General features: G+C 43.8%; 1 long non-coding RNA gene across 1 annotated transcript in view; it reads left to right on the top strand.

Annotated features, from left to right (window-relative positions):
• The first annotated feature begins 6,328 nt into the window (after positions 1 to 6,328).
• Positions 6,329 to 21,252, top strand: part of LOC132646692 (uncharacterized) — a 35,046-nt gene continuing 20,122 nt past the window's right edge. Inside the window, exon 1 of the long non-coding RNA XR_009584945.1 lies at positions 6,329 to 6,495. This is a non-coding gene — a long non-coding RNA (uncharacterized LOC132646692). The remainder of the gene's footprint in view (positions 6,496 to 21,252) is intronic.

Raw genomic sequence — 21,252 nt, 5'->3', positions numbered from 1 at the left:
TCAGTCTGCAGAGTTGCAATGCTCCATACGGTAGTTGAGAGGCGTAGTCAGGTCATTATTTACAAGCTATGGGCATTGTTTACGGAAGTTAAGGGGAGTTAATGTTGTACCTGGGTTTAGCAGCAATGAGAAGCTGCTACCATCCTGTAAGTCCGACATGGGACTGGGAAGATTCGGACCAGAACTCAGAAATTGTATGAGGAAAGTTTCTGACGGGAATATTGACCTTTGGAAGATGAGCTCATCCAGCTCCAGGCACTGTGGCGTTAAGAGAGCTGGAGAATAAATATTCAGGGCTCCTTTACCTCGGCTTTCCACAGCACTCCTCATCTCCACCCACTCAGCCGTCAGTGCTGTCAAAGGACCCTGCTGTTTGAGGTTGCAGTCCTCCAGGTCCAGATAGCCTTTTGGAGCTTGGCGCTAGCTAGAGGACTTCCTCTCCCCGGCGGGGCCCCCTACTCTCTGCCTGACCTCACTGGAGAATGTCTTTAGACAAGGTGCCTCTAACCATATCTGATATATGACCTTTGTCACAGTTCCCTGCTAGTGCTCACCGCCGTGTGCCAATAGGATAACTAGGTACTGTGTTCCCGTTCATATGATAGGACCACACTGCTAAGGTCACAGTCTGGCATTACTGGGGAGCGCTGAGCGTGGTGGAAAATGGCAGGCTCCCTTTGTCTAACAGCCTTCCTCTTCTCTCCCTGGGGGGGATCCCGGACCCACACCCTCTACCTGAGGATGTCACAAAGACCTTAGTGAAACTGCAGGTACAACTCCCTTTCTCCCAATAAGAACCCATTCAGCAAGCACCTGAGAGACGTAGAAAGGTACAAATGCAAATGAGGCATCACAGTGCCCTAGTCCCTCAGCCAATGTCCTTTGGCCACCCTGAATTCCCCACCACCTCCCCAAAGTTCTATATATTCCCCTCACCCCCGGAATAAAGTTTATCTGCCTCCTGCAGCTGGTCTCAGACCATTCTGTGCGCTCAGTGCCCCTCCTTCCCCGCCTTGTCCTTGGGGACTAATGGCCAAGATCCTTGTTGGGGGGTAGGTAGGGGAGGAGGCAGGGAGTACCACACGGTCAAATGCAAATCAAAGCATCCCTGGTACTCCTAGCCTCAATCAGTTATGTATACCTATCCTGTGGCGCTATCTCGGTGGAGTGGTTCCTGGGGGTCAGTCTGTCATACTTCAAGCCATTCAGATCCTCAGTTCATCGCTTCTGCTGCCTTGTTCCTGAGGACCCGTGGCCGGTGACCCAGGAAGGAGGGAGAGCCACACAGTACTAAGGGGGAAAGCAGGAGTGTTGATACCAATCCGAAGGGCCTCTCTGGGGTCAGAGCAGAGCAGAGGAGGATAATAAGTCCATAGGGTTACCTATTGTGAAACCCTACAGTTTTAGTTTTTTCTCTAACTTTACTTTTCAAAGTTTCAATGATCTTCTAAGGCTAATGCAAGGATTCTATCAGCTGATTTGCCTTAACTTTGCCTCTTGGTTTTAGCTTTAACTGTGCATCTGTCTGTTTACTAATGAGAGACTAAAGAATTAAAAATTAGTTTTTTGGGGTATTGGTTTAAAGTTTAAAGCACAAGCCTGAACGAAGGCCAGCCAGGTGGAGACATGTCCAGCCACCTTCAGGGAGGAACCAGCCTTACTGCATTCTTTTCCTGCCCTCTAGAGATACAGTTGCTAGGAAACCGGCCCAGATTGCCCCCTCTCCTTGGACAGCCGTACAAGGAAGCCAGACCATTAATGGTTTTGGGGCCTTCCTATAGCCAATCAATTAAAAATGCAATATTCCCTTTTGTGTTTCGACCAATGGACACTTGCCAGGCAGGAATCCCCTTGCTTTAGGCGTGCTGGGAGGGACTGGAATCTTTAAATCAACCACCTAACCTGAGCACGAGGCTCTTTGCTCTCAACTGCTCTGGCAGTGAGGGTGTGAGCCCAAGGTAGCTTTTAATAAAAAGATCCTCATGTGTTTTACAACCGGTGGTCTTTTGGGGTCTTGGGAATCTGGCACAACACTAAGCTACTGCTTTTTCAAACTTTTGCTACTGTCTTCCCGGCAGGAGCCCTTTCTCTTCAAAACTCTCCTTGTACTTGATGCTTCTTCTGAATTTCTTTCAGAAATGAAAATGGAACGTTTCGGGGCTGGAGTGATGGCTCAGTGGTAAAGAGCACTGTATGCTCTTCCAAAGGACCCGGGTTCAATTCTCAGCACCCACATGGCAGCTCACAACTGTCTGTAATGCCAATTTCAAGGGATCTGACACCTTCACACGAATGCACATAAAATAAAAATTAAAAAAAAAGAAAACGGAAAGTTTCATCCTAGTACCATACATCTAGGGTAACAATAGAAATATGCTAATTCAACCATGAGAACGTAAGAGCAACAAAATTAAAATGAAATTTAGGGATGTAGAACTAACAGCAGAGTTAAAACTTGAAATGTTGGGTTCAGAGTGGAAGCCAAGAAAACTCACTTCAGAGACAGAAGCTTAAAATGCAAGCTTTATTTTCTGTGTATACAGGGAGATGACTTATAGGATTTATTTAAAAATGTCATGCACACAATAGAGCTTATATGAAAGATATTTATTTGGGGGAAAGGAAGTAGAAGAGAGTTAAGGCCTGAGTGAGCCATGAGGGCAGAGACAGAGAGTCAGAGGGACAGAGATGGGGGGAGGTGCGCCCTGACAGAGAAACAAAAGCTGAGAGAGTAAGAGAGGAGAGAGAGGGAGAGGCAGAGGGGTACTTTTATCCTGGGCCCCTGGTTGTGGCAAACGATGACATCACAAGTGCCTAAGCAACCTGGGAGTGGGCTAGTGCATCAAGATTTGTGAACTAACATTCCTCCCTCTTCCTATAATTATAAAAAAGGAGCTAGAGAAGGGTGGCAAGGTGGGAATAAGGACATTGGACTGCTTCTCATGCAAGGCAAGTTAAAGCATATGAATGTAGGCTTATTGGAAGCAGCTCTTGGTTGCCATGCAAAGGGTTAAGAGAGAAAGAGAAAAAAAAAAGTAAGAGCACCAAAATGTCCACACTACATGGTGAGGAGGAGGAGAAGCCTCTACGCTGGAAAGCTCAGGACAGAGATTGAGGTTTGCCAGCCATCCCCAGCAGCAGATAGGGACTGAGGAATGCTGGGAGAACCTGGAGCTATTTGTCCTGGGCCTGAAGCACACCAGCAGCCAGTCCAGGACCTGAACTGTGTCCCCAAAGGAAGATTGCACAACATTTTTAAAGGATGAGAACAGGAGTGCACTGCTGTATTGATCAATCACACCTTGACACAGGGATTGAGCAAGGAGCAAACATGGGTGACTGGGTCCTTCCAGTTCACCTGGTTCCAGGACTCTCCACCAGCTCCCAGCAGTCATGTCCTCTCTTGGACCTTGGCCCAGAATTTAGAGTGAGAAGGGAAACAAAGGAATGGGCGGGCTGAATTTAGTTAATTAAGTCAAGACAGGCAGCGTAATTATGATTTAGCTTAGATAATAGATAATGGCAACTTCCCTCTTTACCTCCTTCACTCGTCAACAGACAGATGTGAAAACACCCGAAAAGGCAGGATAGGAATTAGGTTCCTGGGCCTGGGAATATGAACTCAGTTTTGACCCTGCCAGCAAGATGGAACTTGGTCCTGAGATGGCTGGACCCAGGAAACTACCTCCTAAACAGAATTAATTTTATTTGGGTCATTAGGAATTAGCAGGACCATGAACTGAAAGTTAGTAGCCTTGGGGAAAATGTCTTTGTGGTTTCAGTATTCACTGGGGGCTTCTGATTACTCCTGTCAACAGGGAATGTTTTGCACAGCACAAATGGTACCCATGACTTAGGTATACAATGTGTATGAATGTAACACCCAAATGGAATTCTAAATGTGATGCCACCAAAGCATTTTATAGGGTGGGAGTGAGGGTGGACGATGAAGGAGGGAAAAGACAACTGAATCTTCCATTCTGTCTGCACAGGTATAATGATTAACTTTGACAAAAACAGAGGCTGAAATATGTAAGGGCAAAAATTAGCACTCTAACGACGGGCATCAGAACACTGTTTCACAGTGTTGCCGATCAAACGTAGGTCTCCACCTGCTGGGTGAGCACTCCCACGAGCCCTGCCCCCCATGTCTTTGCAATGTTTCCTACAGGTTTAACTGTCCTTCTGTTTTCTTGCTTGCTTGCTTTGATGACTCAAATATTTTAAAACTAGAGAAAGGAAGAAAATTATTTTTTTTTTAATTGCGCTATGCTGTAGTTCTGGTTTCTTTAAAAACTCAGTTATGTTATGTAAACATGTTTTTGTTTTAATCCCAGGTGTGGGATATGAGGCTGCTTCAGTTTGAGCACAGCTGTTAACTATGATTGCCTTGTGCTCCGAGAGGAGTGTGGTCTTTGCCGGCTGCGGAAAGTTTAATTCAGAGAACTCAGAGAGGGACGGGGAGTGCTCAAAGGAAGAAGGTGGCTGCTGCTCTCCCTGCTGCTCTCCCTGCTGCTGGTTTGTTCTGCTGCTGCGTTTGCTGTTTGCTTTTTGCTGGTTCTCTGTTTTGCTGGACTGCTGGCTATCCTTACTACAGAGATTGGCCTTGCCCCAAGGAAACTGATGACACTAGCCAGTAGGAGGTAGCTAAAGAAAACTATGCTCCCTCCCCCCATCAACCTTCTTTCTCCCCTTCCTGGGGCTGGGGGTTGGGAGGGATTACCGTGGAGTAGAGAGGTAGAGGTATAAAGACCCAAACAAAATAGATTAGGAATACATGCACCACTGTGAAGTAAAAACCAAAAGAACAGGGAATGGCAAGCACGTGCCTTTTACCTCAGCACTGTGGGAAGGAGGCAGAAAGACTGAAGTTCAGGGCCAGCCTGGTTACACAGCAAGACTCTGGCAGAAAATAAAGAGATTGGTCAGGAGAAGAAAGACACACACTGAAGAAACAATATGATTCTTCACTCCATCTTTGATTTCTCAGTCAGTCACTTTGCTGTGGTGTTTTCTCACGTGAACTTTCCTTGAAGAGGACTCGGGTGTCTGATCTTTCCATGTTCACACCCTCCTCAAGGTCTCCCCACCTGTGCAAATGTGCTGATTCTAGAACAAGGCATCTCACACCAGACTTATCCAGAGCTACTAGAACCATTTTAATGCACGCTTAGAAGCCTCTGGAGGCTAACTTTTGTTTTGTTTTGTTGGTGGTGGTCTTCTACTATCTACCCCTTTTACCTTGTTTTTGAGAGCTTCTGCCATGTAATGCCTCCCTCAGGTGATTTCATCAACTGAGATGCATATTTTTATAGAAAAAGACATTGGAAACATGTCTGCCATAGAGTGCGTCTTACAGTAGATTGATGACATCTTGGACCCAGTGAGTCCTAGTTCACCATGGCACCAGAATCCCTTTGTTATGAAGACAGGATTTTCCTTCTACCCAAAGACTCGCTCTTTCACAACTCCAAACTTTTTTCTACCTACCTCCCTTCCTAAGTTGGTTTGTGGAAATCCAGCCCGCCTTTAAGACCCAGCCTGGAGGGCCTGCTTCAGGGAAAGCTTTGCTCGCCCTGGCAGCTGAGCAGCCAGCCTCTGAGGACTTGGGGCTCCTGTAACTCTGGCGGCTGTGATTCCTCTTATTTTAATACTTCTGCATGTGCTCAATCTATCCTGTTAAGATTCCTGAAGGCGGCTTGAGGGTGTAACTGAAACAGTGGGATTCTATGGAAAAAAAACAAAACATGTTTGTTTCTCAAGACAACCTGAAGCTATTTTGAACAGACTTTTGCTTGCTGGTTGGCTTTTAAATCTAAGCACTATTCCGAGCTCGGGAAGAAATCCTGATCTAAGCTGCCCCCTCGAGGTAGCTAGCACCTCGGCAATGAGGCAGAGTAAGGCAGCTGGGTGGAGGGAAGCTCCTTCGGGAGCGGGGTGGGGCAGCTTTCCTGGGCTCTGGGAGCGGCCAGGCCAGCGTGAGAAAGGTCAGCATGCGGTCTGGACGGCCAGCCCTCCCCACTAGACATGAATCACGGTGCGTCTTGAGACGGTGAGGCCAACCGAAGTAACAGCTTCCCTCGGGAACTCCAGGCTGCGGGGAGTCTAAAACAGACCCCCACAGGCGCGGTCACCAGAGGAGAAGCAGCCCCGCCGGAGGGGGTGGCCTGGAAAAACACCGCTACAGACGAACAGCTAATGTGGATCACCCTCCACAAGCCACACACACACATTTTCTCAGAAACAGTGCGTCAGCGCCCTCCCCTCACGGCCACTGAAAACAAAAACCTACTCAAGCGCCCTCTTGTTATTGCCAGGGTATTCTGGGCCTAAATTGAAAACGATCTGTGAACCCGGCGGTGGTGGCTCACATCTGTAGTCCCAGCACTCGGGAGGCAGAGGCAGGCGGATCTCTGTGAATTCGAGGCCAGCCTGCTCTACAGAGTTCCTGCACGGCCATGGCTACTCAGAGAAACCCTGTCTCAAAAGAAAAGTGTAAGATTGCGGCAGCGTAACTGTTAGGCTAATCCACCTTTACCAACACTCTGAGGGGATAGATTTGAAAAGTCGAGGGCGCTGCCTGGGTCTAACAACTGCCTGGTACTCCCTGACCTTACCCCCTAGTACCCACATGTAGCACTACTGGATCTGAAGCTCATTTCCTTCCGAGGCAAAGCGGTCCTCACCAGGAGGTCGCGACATGTCCTTTGAATGAAATAGGTTTCACAGTGTGAGACTCTCTTCACATTTCACACACAAAGGTCGCTTACTGGTTGAGCTTATTTTACTCAAATCATTTTGTCTTAAAAAACATTGTCTTCATTGAATTACCATAAACGTTTATTATAGAAAACGTAGGAAGTGTTAAACAAATATAAAAACAAAATAACCATTTAATTGTAACTGCCTACAGGTTATTAACATTGCAGTATGTCTATTTAGCCTTGCAATAATCTTTCTTTGTGCAGTCATGTGATTTTTAAATGTTTGCCATAGAATGGGAATTAGACATTGCAAGCTTTTTTATCCTAGTTGTTGATGTGTATGGGGCATGTGTGGGTATGGGCATGCATGTTTGCATGTGCAGGAACACGTGTATGTCTGGTGTTCAACCTGTTCTTAAAGCCTGTTTTTCTCTCATAATAAATGATTAACATTTGCTTTTGTTATGTAACAGCTCAGCGTGGACTCTGACACTAGCTTATTCACATCCGAATCATGGCTATAGTTCTTTGACCCTTGGGACATGTCCTTTAATGGAAGTAATTACTTTACAGATTCCTTACCTGTAAAGTTGGGGACATTAATAGTTCCTATTTCACATAACTGTGAGTATCCAAGTGAGCCTTTGCCAGTTACCAGCAGCAGTGCTTGGATGAGAGTAAGGACCTTCGAGGGTTAGCGACAGCAACTGTGACTCCTCCTCCTCCTCCTCCTCCTCCTCCTTCTCCTCCTCCTCCTCCTCCTCCTCCTCCTCCTCCTCCTCCTCCTCCTCCTCTTCTTCTTCTTCTTCTATTGGATAGAATTCCATTGTCTGTATGGAGCACAGTCCAGACATTGTTAGTGTTGGAAGATATGAGAAGCTTCTTTTTTGGTCTATAAACTATAGTGAAACAAACATCCTTTCCATTGCATTTGTGTGTTGACTTTGAAAGCACTCTTTATTGTGTATGTTTAGCCTATACAATGTGCTATAAAATAATGGATATATAATAAAATGGATATTACAATGACATGAATTTAACCTAGGCATCATCTGACCTTTCCCTCCTCTATGTCAAGAGAAGCTGTAATCATTTAGGAAACCCTCCAAATGAAATACCTGTTACTAACTACTATTCTTTATCTTTCTACTTGTTCACCTTACAGTTCCAGATACCTGTATTTGTATTCTGGATCCACATCTTTTCGTTTCTTTCCCTCCTCTCTACCCTGGTAGCTACTCTCTCTCTACCTCCACATGTTTGGGAACTTTGCTTTAGATTTCACATAGAAGTGAACTATGACGTTGTTTTTCTTTCTGCACTTGGCTTATTTTGTTTTATACAAAGTCCTCCAGTTTTGTTGTTGTTGTTGTTGTTTTTTTCATGTTGTGGCAACTGGCAGAACTGTCTTTTTTTCTAGACTGAGTAATATTCCATTGTATAAATTGATTACAGCGTCTTTGTCCACTTATCATTGACGGATGGACATCTAGGTTGTTTCCGTATCCTGGCTGTGGTTACTAATGCTGCAATGAAAACAGGCACACAGATAGATATCTGTGCTTTCCCATTGCGCCTGTAAGAGAAGGATGATAGCATGTAGCAGAGGAATGCAGCGATGGGAGAGGAAGGAGATGTGTTTTCCTCTAGTGGCTCTAAGCTTGGTGTAGCAGAGGGTTACTGTCTTCTTTTTGCCTGGAAGGCTGCTAGTCAGAAATTAGCTATACTTTCTGGTGCCATGAAACAAAATATCCAGTGGGTCTTTCTAAACTGGGTATCTGGCGAGCCTATCTTCAGATTCTGGTCACAGATGTATCAGTGGTTTTTCACAATAGTGACTCCACCCTGCTGGCTTTGGCTGAGGAAAGGTTTATTAGATACTTTATGAGTTCTGGAGCCACTGCCTTTTCCAGACTGGTGAGGGTGAAGGTCCCACTGGAGATAGTCACCTTTTGTGAAGGTTCTCCTCCTCTCCATGGGATTCTGAGTCCGGACCTGTCTATAGTCAAGAGAATGGTTGTGATACATTCTGGCATCCTTCTACAAATGGAGAGACCTGGAAGATGATGTGGCTACATCAACAAAAACCTTAAACAACAAACAGCTGTGGGCTTTCTTTAGCAAGCTGGAATCCGCAGCTGTTGATTGGCACTTCTGAGAACATGACTGCTGTGTCTGTCTGCGTTCTTGGTTTTTATCTTTTTTTGAACTGTTTTCTGTCTTTCAGAAGCTGACTTGTAACTTTTAAACACATGGAAGTTGAACCCTTCTCCAGATAATCAGTGTTTTCCCTGACCTTTCTTATCTTTAACTGTCATGGGTTGAACTTTGAAAGTCAGTTTGTTGTTACTCTCAGAAAGGTCATGTACGCCCTTCTTTCCCCTCTCTGGAGCCATCTTCTGGTCAGTGGTGTATTACAGCTAATGTGAGCTTTCCCCGTGAAATTGTAGTTATCTTTGAATATGTGTACTCACATATAGAGTATAGCTATGAATCTATAGCCCAAATAATACTGAAGAACAGTTCTTTCCAGAAACAAATATATGGGGCCACTTAAAATGATGAAAAAAAAAAAAAGGATCCTGTTTGGAAATGTGTATATACCATATATTGCAGAATTATTTCTATCATCTAACAGGTTTTTGTATACCTCTTCCTGCTGATAGCATGGAAAAATACACACATAAGTGCATACATACACATTTTGCGGTGTGTACAAACTGACAGGTGTATATAGATTAATACTTTCTACTTTTAGACATTAATTACAGAGAGAAGTTTGTGTCTGTTCTCTTTACCTGTGAGAGCTATGTTGCTACGTTATTATTTCTTTACATTAGCACTGCTCTTTTAGCTCAAGATGAGCTGCTAGCTTTACCAGTCTTACCTTGTCCTCACCATTATAATCGCTGCCTCTTCTGCTCAGATGCTCATGTGACCACAGCCTGTTCAGGGGAAAGCCCTGCACAGTGTCCTTCGTCCTTTCAGATTCTCTCCTTGGGGCTGGAGAGATGGCTCAGTGGTTGAGAACACCGGCTGCTCTTCCAGAGGACCGGGTTAAATTCTCAGCACCCACACATTTAATTATAAGGTTACCCACGCATGCTGATTTTCCCAATGTGATGTACTACAATCAGCCCGCCACAGGCACAGGTTCTACAGCTGTGCATTGAGATAACCTTGCATGGAAAATAGCTAGGAAATGTGTCTGTTAAACATGTGTGTTTGTGCAACTCTTCCCTAAATAACAGAATACAGAAACTGCCCAGAGCACTTGCAGCAGGCTGGGGATAGTCCCTGCTCTACTGTCAGAACACGTGCAAGAATAGAGTCACAGGAGAAGAATTCTGAGTGCATGTGAGAAAACTCCGAGAAAACGGGACAAAGTCTTCTGACCTGTTTCTTCAAATGCTTCTCCTAAGGGTAGCAAATAAGAATGGGTTTGCTTCAGATTGTTAACTACACCTGACTGCTGTTATTTGTTTACATGCCTCTATGGAAAAACATGTTTTTGGCATGCATGGTCTACCTGTCACGTGCAGCTTTCCCTTGTGAGTGTGCATTTAACTCCTGCGCCCCTCTTCACCCACAGAGTATAAATTCTCTGACTCTCTAAAGAAAGTGGCCTCTTCATGAGCTTTAGTTCTCACTCATCAGCTCCGCTCTCCCAGGTCCCACTGCCAGCTAAAGCGGTAAACAGTCTACTGATTATCTGGGTATAAAGAGGTACGTGCTTATGATATATACAAATAACACCCAATTTATAGAAAGTATCTGAGAAATTTTAGTATTTGCAGGAGCACGTCAGTAGATAGCAAAACAGTTGCATGTTTTTCTATTTTCTTGAATTATATGTTCTCCCATCCACTCGATGTTTTTAACAGACTACAAAATGCATGGATCCTGTTGATTTAGAGGGTCTTGTTTCCCTGGTGTCCTCCATCCCCTCTGGATCTTACATTAACTGTTTCCTCTTCTACAGGGTTCCCTGGGGCCTGAGAAGAGGGATTTGATTAAGATATCCTGTTGAGGACTGAGTGTTCCAAGGTATCTCTCCACTTTCTCACCAGCATGAGCTGTCATTTGTGCTGCTGATCTTAGCCATTCTGACATGTAGCAGAATTTAGCAGAACCATTGTATCTGGTGTGAATTCCATAGTGATGACCCCTAGGCTTTGAAGTAGCCTTTGTCAGTGATTGTTATCTGAGGTTTATGGGGTTGTTCCTTTGAAGGATTCACAGAGCCTTTGCATAACTTAGTCTTGAACTACACCTGGCAAACCAGAAAGTCTTTTAAGGTTTTAAGGTTGATGGTTCCTTCAAGACAGCCTCTAGATCAGATAAGAGATTTTGGATACAGAAATTGACTTGCTAAAAGTGCCTTTTGTGTATCAATAAAAAGAGCTTCTAGGAAGCTGCTAGGTTCAGTCTTTGAGAGGCTGATCCTACTGCTAAACTAAACTACAGTGTCTTTCTTTCTTCTGTCCATCCTGCATAACTCAGAATCTGTAGTGCTTGTTTTTAAAACTCTACTTTATTTGGGGTGTTTAGGCCTCTCTCTCTCTTCCACCAACCCTTCAACCCCAAGTAGGAGACAGAAAAGGTTAGTGGAAAGAGGGGCCCAGACCTCTTTACTGCTTTGGCTGTTTAGGGCTGAGGGGTTCATTTAGGGTCTATGCCAATCTCCGTCAACAGCAGACACAGCCAGCAGTCTCCACGCCAATGAGCCCAAAGCTTTTCTCTCCATCTGTCTGCTCCAAACTGCCACACTGCCACCTCTCAGGTCTCTCCAAACTGCTACAGGCCACACGCTGCCACCACACACCATCCCTTCTCGTTCTTCTCGTTCTTCACGTTTATATCCTTAGAGCCCTAGACCACACCCCTCTCCTTGCCACATGTGGAAGGCAGTTATTGGCTGGCAAAACCCACGCCCCGCATGAGACAGTTAACAGGTGTGAACCAACTATAGCCCAGCTAAAATCCCACACTCGGGATTAAAGCAAAAACATAATACATAACTCAGTTTACAAAGAAACCCAAACTTCCGTTATATTACCCTAAGATATTTTATATTGTTTGAGGCTATTGTGATAGGTATTATTTTCCTGATCTCTTTCTCAGTCTGTTTGTCATTTGTACTTTTTTTTTTTTTAATCCAGCTACTTTGCTGAGAGTATTTATCAGCTGTAAGAGTTCCCTGGTAGAGTTTTTACGGTCACTTCCGTATACTCTCGTATCATCAACAAATAAGATACTTTGACTTTTTTCTCACCAACTTGTTTCTCTATGATCTCTTTCAGCTGCCTTATTGCTCTAGCTAAGACTTCAAGTACCATATTGAGTGGACTACGTGGTCTGGTTCCTGGTTTTACTGGGATTGCTTTGAACTTTTCTCCATTTAAGTTGATGCTGGCTATGGGCTTTTTGTAAACTGCTTCTATTATGTTTAGGTATGTCCTTTGAATCCCTAATCTTTCTAGGACGTTTGTCCTGAAGGGGTGTGGGATTTTGTTAAAGGCCTTTTCTGCATCTAATGAGATGATCTTATGTTTTTTTGTCTTTCACTTTGTTTATATGGTGGATTACATTTATTGATTTATATATACAAACCATCTTTGAATCTCTGGGATGAAACCTACTTGGTCACTGTGGATGATCTTTTTTATGTATTCTTGAAGTCAGTTTGCTGAATTTGTACTTATTTGTACTTTTTTGCATCTATGTTCATAAGGAAAATTGGTTTGTAATTCTTTATTAGGTCTTTATGTGGCTAGGAGATCAAGTAATTTGGCCTTGTAAAACAAATCGTGCCATGTTTCTTCTGTTTCTATTTTGTAGAATAATTTGAGCAGTGTTGTCCTTAACTTTTCTTCAAAAGTCTTCACTAGGGCAATCTGGCCATGTATGGGGCAAGTGAGGCTTGGGACCAGGGGAAAAAGTGAGGTCAAAATATGTTTAAACCCAGAAAATTTCATCTTGAGACTGGCAGGGGTAAGGATCCCTCCCTTCCTGCTCTGGGCCTGCGTGCCTAGTGAACAGAGCCTTGGCAGCCTAAACCTCAGCCACCCTCGAGGTACTCATGTAGGCTGGTGGCCAGGTGTCACCTGGAATTCCTCTCCATGCAAATGAAGCATTCCCAGCACCTCAGCCACAACCAATGATGTGCACTCGCTCTAAAATCCCCCACCCCTCCCAAGACTTATATAGCCCCTATTCCTCCGAATGAAAGGTAACCATTTCACTGCATTTCACTGAAAACCATCTTGGAGAAGGCTGTTTCTCCTCCAGTACTCACTGTTGAGTTGCGATCTTACTAACCCGCCTGCTCAGTTAAACTTCATTCCTTCCAACACCAAGGTGTCTGGATACTCGGAGGCCAGAAGCAAACCTGGAATGGCAGCCCTGTCCCTTTTTTTTTTTTTTTTTTTAGGAGACTTTTAATGACTGATTTTATTTCACTAGGGGCTATAGATCTGCTTAAATTGCTATTTGATCTTCATTTAAGTTTGGTGGGTGTTACATGTTGAGAATATTATCCATTCCTTTTAGATTTTTCAGTTTGGTGGAGTATAGGTTTAAATGTTCTTATGATTCTCTGGATTTCCTTAGTGTCTGTCCTTATATCTCCCCTTTCATCTCTAATTTGGTTAGTTTGCTTCTCTTCTTTCCACCTTTTAGTTAATTTGGATAAGATTTTGACACTCTCGTCATCCTTCCCTATCTCTTCCAATTAGATTTGGCTTGAGCTCTATTTTTTTAGATATTAAAATAACTCTAACAGTTTGTTTCTTAGGTCCATTTGCTTGGAATATCTTTTTTCATCCTTTTATCCTGAGATAATGTCTATCTTTGATGTTAAGGTGTGCTTCTTGGCTGCTGCAGAAGAACGGATCCTGATTTTACATCCATTCTGTAAGTCTGTGTCTTTTTATTGGGGCATTAAGACCATTGGAGAGTCAGCAATAAGCAGTGTTTGTTGAGTCATGTCATTTTTCTTGTTGTGGTATGGGCTTTTTTTCTTCTTTTTTCATTTGTTAGTCTGATATTATTTATTGTTTGTGTTTTCTTGGGTGTGGTTAACATCTATAGCTTAAAGCTTCTCTTCTAGCACCTTTTATAGGCTGAATTTGTAGGTATCTACTGCTTAAATTTGTTTTTTATCTTGTTTTTTCTATCTATTGTGATTAAAAGTTTTTCTGGGTATAGTAGCCTGGGCTGACATCCACGGTCTCTCAGAGTATGTAGGAAGAACATTTGTCCAGGCCCTTCTGGCTTTTAGGGTCCTCACTGAGAATCAGGTGTTATTCTAATAGGCTGTCCTTATATGTTACTTGGTCTTTTCCCCTTTTAATATTCTTTCTTTGTTCTGTACATTTAGTGTTTTGATGTATGTGCGGAGGGTAATTTCTTTTCTGGTCCAATCTATTTGATGTTCTGTATACTTTTTGTACCTTGATAATCATCTCCTTCAGGTTAGGAAAATTTTCTTCTGATTTTGTTGAAAATATTTCTTAGGAATAATGCTACCTCTAGATCGAGCTATATATCACTCCTAGGCATATATCCAAAAGATGCTCAAGTACACAACAAGGATGTTTGCTCAACCATGATTGTAGCAGCTCTATTTGTAATAGCCAGAAGCTGGGAACAACCCAGATGTCCCTCCATTGAGGAATGGATACAGAAATTGTGGTACATTTACATAATGGAATACTATTCAGCGATTAAAAACAAGCAAATCATAAAATTTGCAGGCAAAATGGTGGGAGCCAGAAAAGAGCACCCTGAGTGAGGTATCCCAGAAGCAGAAAGACACACATGGTATATACTCACTTATAAATGGATATCAAACATATAATATAGTATAAACATACTAAAATCTGTACACCTAAGGAAGCTAAGCAAGAAGGAGGACCCTGGATAAGATGCTCAATCTTCACTCAGAAAGGCAAACAGGACAGACATTGGAAGAGAGAGAAAAAAAACAGGGAACAGGACTGGAGCCTACCACAGAAGGCCTCTGAAAGATTCTACCCAGCAGGGTATCAAAGCAGATGCTGAGACTCGTAGTCAAACTTTGGGCAAGGTGCAGGGAATCTTATGAAAGAAGGGGGAGATAGAAAGACCTAGAAGGGACAGGAGCTCCACAAGGAGAGAAACAGAACCAAAAATTCTGAGCACAGGGGTCTTTTCTGAGACTGATACTCCAAATGAGGACCATGCATGGGGATAACCTAGACCCCTGCACAGATGTAGCCCATGGCAGCTCAGTACCCAAGTGGGTTCCCTAGTAAAGGGATCAGGAGCTGTCTCTGACATGAACTCATGGACTGGCTCTTTGATCACCACCCCCTGAGGGGGGTGCAGACTTATCAGGCCACAGAGGAAGACAATGCAGCCAGTCCTGATGAGACCTGATAGACTAGGGTCAGATGGAAGGGGAGGAGGACCTCTCCTATCAGTGGACTGGGGGAGGGGGCTACAGTTGGGATACAAAGTGAATAAACTAAGAAAAATAAAATTAAAAAAATTATTTTGCCTTTGATCTGGTTTTCATCTTTCTCCTCTATTTCTATTATTTTTAGATTTGGTCTTTTCATACTGTCCTTGATTTCATAGATGATTTACACCTGGATCTTTTTAGATTTACATTTTCTTTGGACAGAGAGTGAGGAGAGGCCACAATAAGTGTGCTAGGGAGGTGGCGATTAAACTAGGGGACTGATTTGGAGAAGGGAGAGTGAAGATATAAACTAGCTTAACTTGGCAGGCTTGTTTAGAGGGAAACCATACATTTTCTCCACAACATTTTTGATGTTCACTCCACATAAACTGCACTCATTTAAAGTACATAGTTCATAAAGTTTTAATGTATTTGTGCACCTCTAATTGTAACACTCCATTGGAGACACCTGAAATTTTGGTAAGCATTTATAAATGTTTCCGGAGTTGCATCTCACCACATAAGATGAAGGCCTTAAGACATTAACGAGAAGTGTTTACACTGGGCCTATCTAGGCCCCTTTTTGTGGATGTAGTGGACTTTATGAGTAGGAAATTAAAGACCATTTTAGTGTTTACTTCCTTAATTGCCCAGCGAAGACTGCCCGCGGGACTGAGACTGAACGGGTGTACTGTGGGATGGGATTAGTGAGCAGCTGGGGTGCTCGGTATGGCCTCACAGTGTTGAGCAGATGAAAGCTCTAGGGTGGAACAGAAGATAAAGATGCCTAGCACGGGCAAGCTTTGGCTGCAGCAAGATCACAAAATCCGGCAGCACCCGTGCGCTTGACAAATCTGTTTCCAGCCTGAAGCTCAGAGTAAAAATGTGTTCTCTGGGATCATGTGAGAAGCGCATTCATCAGAACAGTAGGGGGATTTGAGAAGAAAGCCTATCTTTCAAACTGGTGTTTTGAAACCTACAGGAGAACCCATTGCCATCAGCATGTCTCTGCCTCAACAATGTGCAGCTGTCCCTAGCAAAGAGACCTGAAGGCACACAGCGGGCATGGGAGTCAGCTCCTGAAGCCTGACGCCTTTCCCACTGAACAGCTCAAAGACTGAATTTGCAGTCATTGGAAGGGTGTTTCCAGGCAGAGGAGAGGTTTGGTTTTCAAAAGCCGTTTCACTTTCAAGGATGTCTGAAGCATGTCTGAAGCATTCTAGCATTCGTTTGAATTGCATTAACATCCAAGAGAGATGTGTGTGAAGGCTTTCAGTGTCTAAAATTATGCCTGTGAGTCAGAACAGAGAAGCTTCGGTGTAAATATCTCCACCCTAAACGGCTTAGGGTAATAATCGCCAATGGCAACCCCACCGTGAGTGGCGCAGACGTCAGCCCCAAACCAGTTGTTGAATTTAAATCATAATTTCTAATGTCCTGGCTGCACACGTCAGAAATAACTCTGCCAAGACCATAAAGTTTCTCTTTATACCAGTGTGTATCTTAGAAAAGGCCTCTCTCCTGTATGGGGAAAACCTTTCCTGTCACATCAGATATACATAAAGGGCTGCCTGTTGACTCTTTGCCCTCCCTTAATTCCTCTACCATGTCAGCTTTCACCATCCATGTCTACCAGAACTATGCTATTGAAATTGTTCTTGTTAAGTTTCCTTGTACAAAAGCCAATACCTTATTTGCTTGCTGTCTCTGTCTCATTTATATAGATGAGCATTGCTGTTGATTCAAATATATTCCCCCAAATTCATAGACTGAACCCTACCCACCTCTCAGTATCTTAGTGTATGAATTGATTTGGGAGAAGGATTGTTATAGATGTAACTAGTCAAGATGAGCTCATACCCTAGGAGTGTGGGCTTCTGGAGGGGTTGAGGGCATATACACAGAGCAAAGGCCATGTGAAAAATCACAGGGAGGGTCCTGTGAAGCCAGCGAGCACTAGGTCTCCACTGAGCCAGCAGGAGCTGGAAAGAAGCGTGTGCAGATTTCCCCCTCATCACCCTCAGGAGAAAGTAACCTTGATTTCGACCTCTGACCTCCAGATCTGTGTGACAGTAGATCTCTATTATTTATGCCACTAAGCACTGAGGAGTTAACATAATCAAGCAGTCTCTGAAACAATCTCGTCCCAGGGGTCCTGGTTTAGAGAGTCCTCACCTCTCAAGCCCTTCTAGCTCTCTTGCTCATCCATTTCTTTGGTGTTTTCCCTCTGTGTGCTCCCTAAATGTCTGCATTCCCTGAAACTCTGTCTCCACCCTCTCTCCATGAAGGATCATGTAGGACAGGCAGAAATTCCGGATTCATACCTCCTTTCTGGGCGTTTCATCACTCTTGATTTGGTTTCTTCTCCTGCACACCAGCAGTTCATACCTGAGAGGGTTGTTGCGAAAAGTAAATTACTTCATGTACATGACTTGCTAAGAGTCTCTGTGAGTGCGTTTACTAGAACGATAAGATCCTTTGATGCTGCTTGGGGTGCACTTGACAAATCTGTTTCCAGCCTGAAGCTCAGAGTAAAAATGTGTTCTCTGGGATCACGTAAGAAATGCATTCATCAGAACAGTAGGGGGATTTGAGAAGAAAGCCTATCTTTCAAACCGGTGTTTTAAAATCTACAGGAGAACCCATTGCCATCAGCATGTCTCTACCTCAACAATATGCAGCTGTCCCTAGCAAAGAGACCTGAAGGCACACAGATGCAAGGTGGCATGGATGTGGAGGCATGGCAGGGAAATTTACCACCACCCTCCCAGAGAAGAAGAAAATGTGTTTCTGTTTTAAAATGGAAAAACAAGAGCCAGTGAGATGGTTCACTGGGTAGAGGCAGTTGCTGCTAAGCCTGACAACATTTGTTTGATCCCTGTGATTCGTGTGAGGGGAGGAGAGAGCCAAACTTCTTAAATTGTCCTTTGACTTCCACACACGAGCAAACACATGCTCATGCAAACACACAATTAAATACATAAAAATGGTTTAAACACTTTACATTAAAAAATGGAAAACACATTACAAATGTATGAAATCCACATCAATTATCAAATTTGAAAATTCCACTTCTAGTTGCTCCATGATGGTATAAAAGTTGCAGATACAATACCTACAATAGAAGTAGTTTCCCAATATTTACAACATGCAGTTACTTGATAACCTTACTTAAGTGTTTAAGTCTCACAGCTCAGATACCGAAGTCACTCTGGCCCCGCCCTTCCTATGGTAGAGCATTTACCAACTGGACTCAGTTAGTAAGCCTTTAACCCCCACCTTCCAAATCTTTTTTTTTAAGGATTTATTTATTATGTGTACAACGTTCTGCCTGCATGTACACCTGAACACGAGAGTCCATTACAGATGGCTGTGAGCCACCATGTGGCTGCTGGGAATTGAACTCAGGACCTCTGAAAGAGCAAAGCAGTGCTCTTAACCTCTGAGCCATCTCTCCAGCCCACAAATCTTAAGACCTTCCGAGTTCAGCCCATGCCTAATTCAGTTGTTATCAGTCAACCACAGGCGATTGGATTGCTGTGTCCTCCCAGCCTTCTGCCCGAGCCAGGGTGGGGTCAAGCCACGTCTGCATTCACAGCTGTTCTGCTCTCTGGCTTCCCAGTCCACTGGTTTATCTCCAGTCCAAAGGTACTGAGGCTACATTATAGAGTGAGCTTCATAAACTAGTGTAGTTTTCAAAGTTACAGGTCAATACTGAGCTGTTGCTCTTAAAGACCTTGGATCTTCTCTGTTCTCTGGTTTCCTTGTAACAAAAATAAAAGTAATTTAGCTATTACTACACATGTGTAGCCACCAAGTTTGGAAGAAGACACAGGGTTAATATTTAAATCTCTTTTTTGTTTCTTTTAGTGTCTTACAGCTTCATAGTCATCTAACCAGTTTTAGTCATTTTCATCCCTGTTCCCTCTTCCACTTTTCCCTTTCCTGCTAAAACCCTTCTCTGCAAGTCCACTCTCACTTTCATGCCTTCTTTTTATGAGCAGCTCATGGAGTATATCTAAAGTTGTGGTCAGTGACTGGAAAGTTATTTGCTGGGGCACAGGCAACTTGTCAGAGGCTACACCACTGAAGAAAGTAATACTCTTCCCCTGACAACTCTTATTGCCAGGATTTCCACAGGAAAGGAGGGGCCTCATGGCCCCATCTCATACTGGTGATGAAATGTTAAGGAGCCAGTCTCATGCAGTCCTTGTGCAGATCACCACAGATGCAGTGAGTTCTTGAGTATGATGGTTCTGTCATGTCCAGAAGACATCTTTTGGCTGTATATCTCCTGGTCCTCTTCTGTCATGTCTTTGGATCCTTGGAGAGGGAGCTATGACTCTCATTCAGCCCCAAGGACTTGACTGTCACTTCCCCTTATCACTTAGGCCAGCGGGGTCTCTGCATGAGCTGCTGCCGCTGCAGTAAGAAGCTCCTGACGAAGGCTGGCTGCAGCCTAATCTGTTGGCGGCTTCCCCACTCAGCAAAAGAATAAGAGCAGCTCCCCCCAGAGACGTGCTGTCCTCACCAGACCAAAGAACCACACCAGAGGTCCCCCCCCCCCGTGGAAGAGGGCTAAAATCCAATCAGAAAGTGGCTGCCTATCAGTTGTGAAACTGCCTATCAGTTATGCTAGAGGGATTATTATGGTTTGAGGGACTGTTGGTGGCCTTTCTCCTCCAGCAGCCTGCTCAGCACCTTCTCAAACTATGAAGGCTCGTCAATGGGGAAGAAGTTTTCAGGAGCTCAACTCCAGCTTGATTTATGTCCAATGACCAAAATGTGTGATGTCTTCAGCAACAGGACATTGACATCAAGTTCTGGTGGGCAATCACAGGTGACGGCAACAGGCCTAGAGTTTGGAAGCTTCCAGGGGCTGCTCAGGGACAACTCTGATGAGGAGTCCTTCATCTGACACTGAGATTTTTCTTTACCACTCCACGGCTCCTGGGAGAAGTATTATCCAGAGGATAACTGGTAACTAACTCCATTCATTTCTTTAAAACCTTATATACTATAAATAACTATATATGATATTACATAAAATTATATATTATTTTTAACAGGGTCTCTCTACATAGTCCTGGCTCTCCTGGAACTCACTATGTAGAACAAGGCTGGCCTTGAAATCACAGAGATCCTCCTGCCCCCATCTTCTGAGTGCTGAGATCAAAGGTGTGCACTAACCCCCCATATATATATATATATACATATATGTATATGTAAATTCTAACCCAGCGCTCAAGTTGCTCTCCAGGGCCTCTTGTCTGCAATATTTTATGTATGAAAGAGGCTTAGAAAGCAGTCGGCATGTTGCCGAGCTGAACTGTAAGACAAGAAAAGACTTATGGAGGCATGTATGACAGTAGTCAGTGGAGCTGATCATCTTGGGATAGCTACACACATCATGCACACACGCAAACACACACACACATACACAAACACACACAGAGTGAAGTGTTGTTATTAAATCTTTTTTTAAAAGCCTCATGTAATGTAAACTCTCGTTACCGTTTTTGAAATGAACAAGCTAGAGGGGTTTGCTCAAGGCAAAGCTGCTACGTGGCAGAGCTGAATTTTAAATTCAGGCCTTTTCCTCCTCCCACATGGCCTCTTTACAGCTTCCTGGTCTCTATGGCCATTCCAAAGTAAACACATAAAGTTGAAATTTTCCTGCTCCGATCCACACACAGGAGAGAAAGTGATATTGGTCTTTCTGGGCCTGAGTTATCTCTCTATAGCATCTTCCTATTCCATAATTTTCTGGATGTTTTATCATTTTATTTTTTACACTTGAATAACATATTGTGTGCGTGTGCTACATTTTCATCATCCATTCGTCAGCTGACGGCTCTCTAGGCTGATTTCCTCTCGGTTGTGGGTAAGACAGCACTGCACATGGATGTGCAAGATATCTGTAGTATGATGTGGGCTCTTTGGGTGTACGCCCAGGGGTGGGGTAGCTGGCTCATATGGTAGTCTTATTTTTAGGCTTTTTTCCTCAGGCATGTCAAGACTTATTTCCATAATGGCTTCATAATTTAACACATCCACTAAAGATGAATTAGGGCTTCCTTTTCCCTTTGGATATTGGTGAGA

This window comes from Meriones unguiculatus, chromosome 12, assembly GCF_030254825.1.
Source record: "Meriones unguiculatus strain TT.TT164.6M chromosome 12, Bangor_MerUng_6.1, whole genome shotgun sequence".
Classification (NCBI taxonomy): Eukaryota; Metazoa; Chordata; class Mammalia; order Rodentia; family Muridae; genus Meriones; species Meriones unguiculatus.
This window is presented reverse-complemented; position numbering and strand designations above follow the sequence as displayed.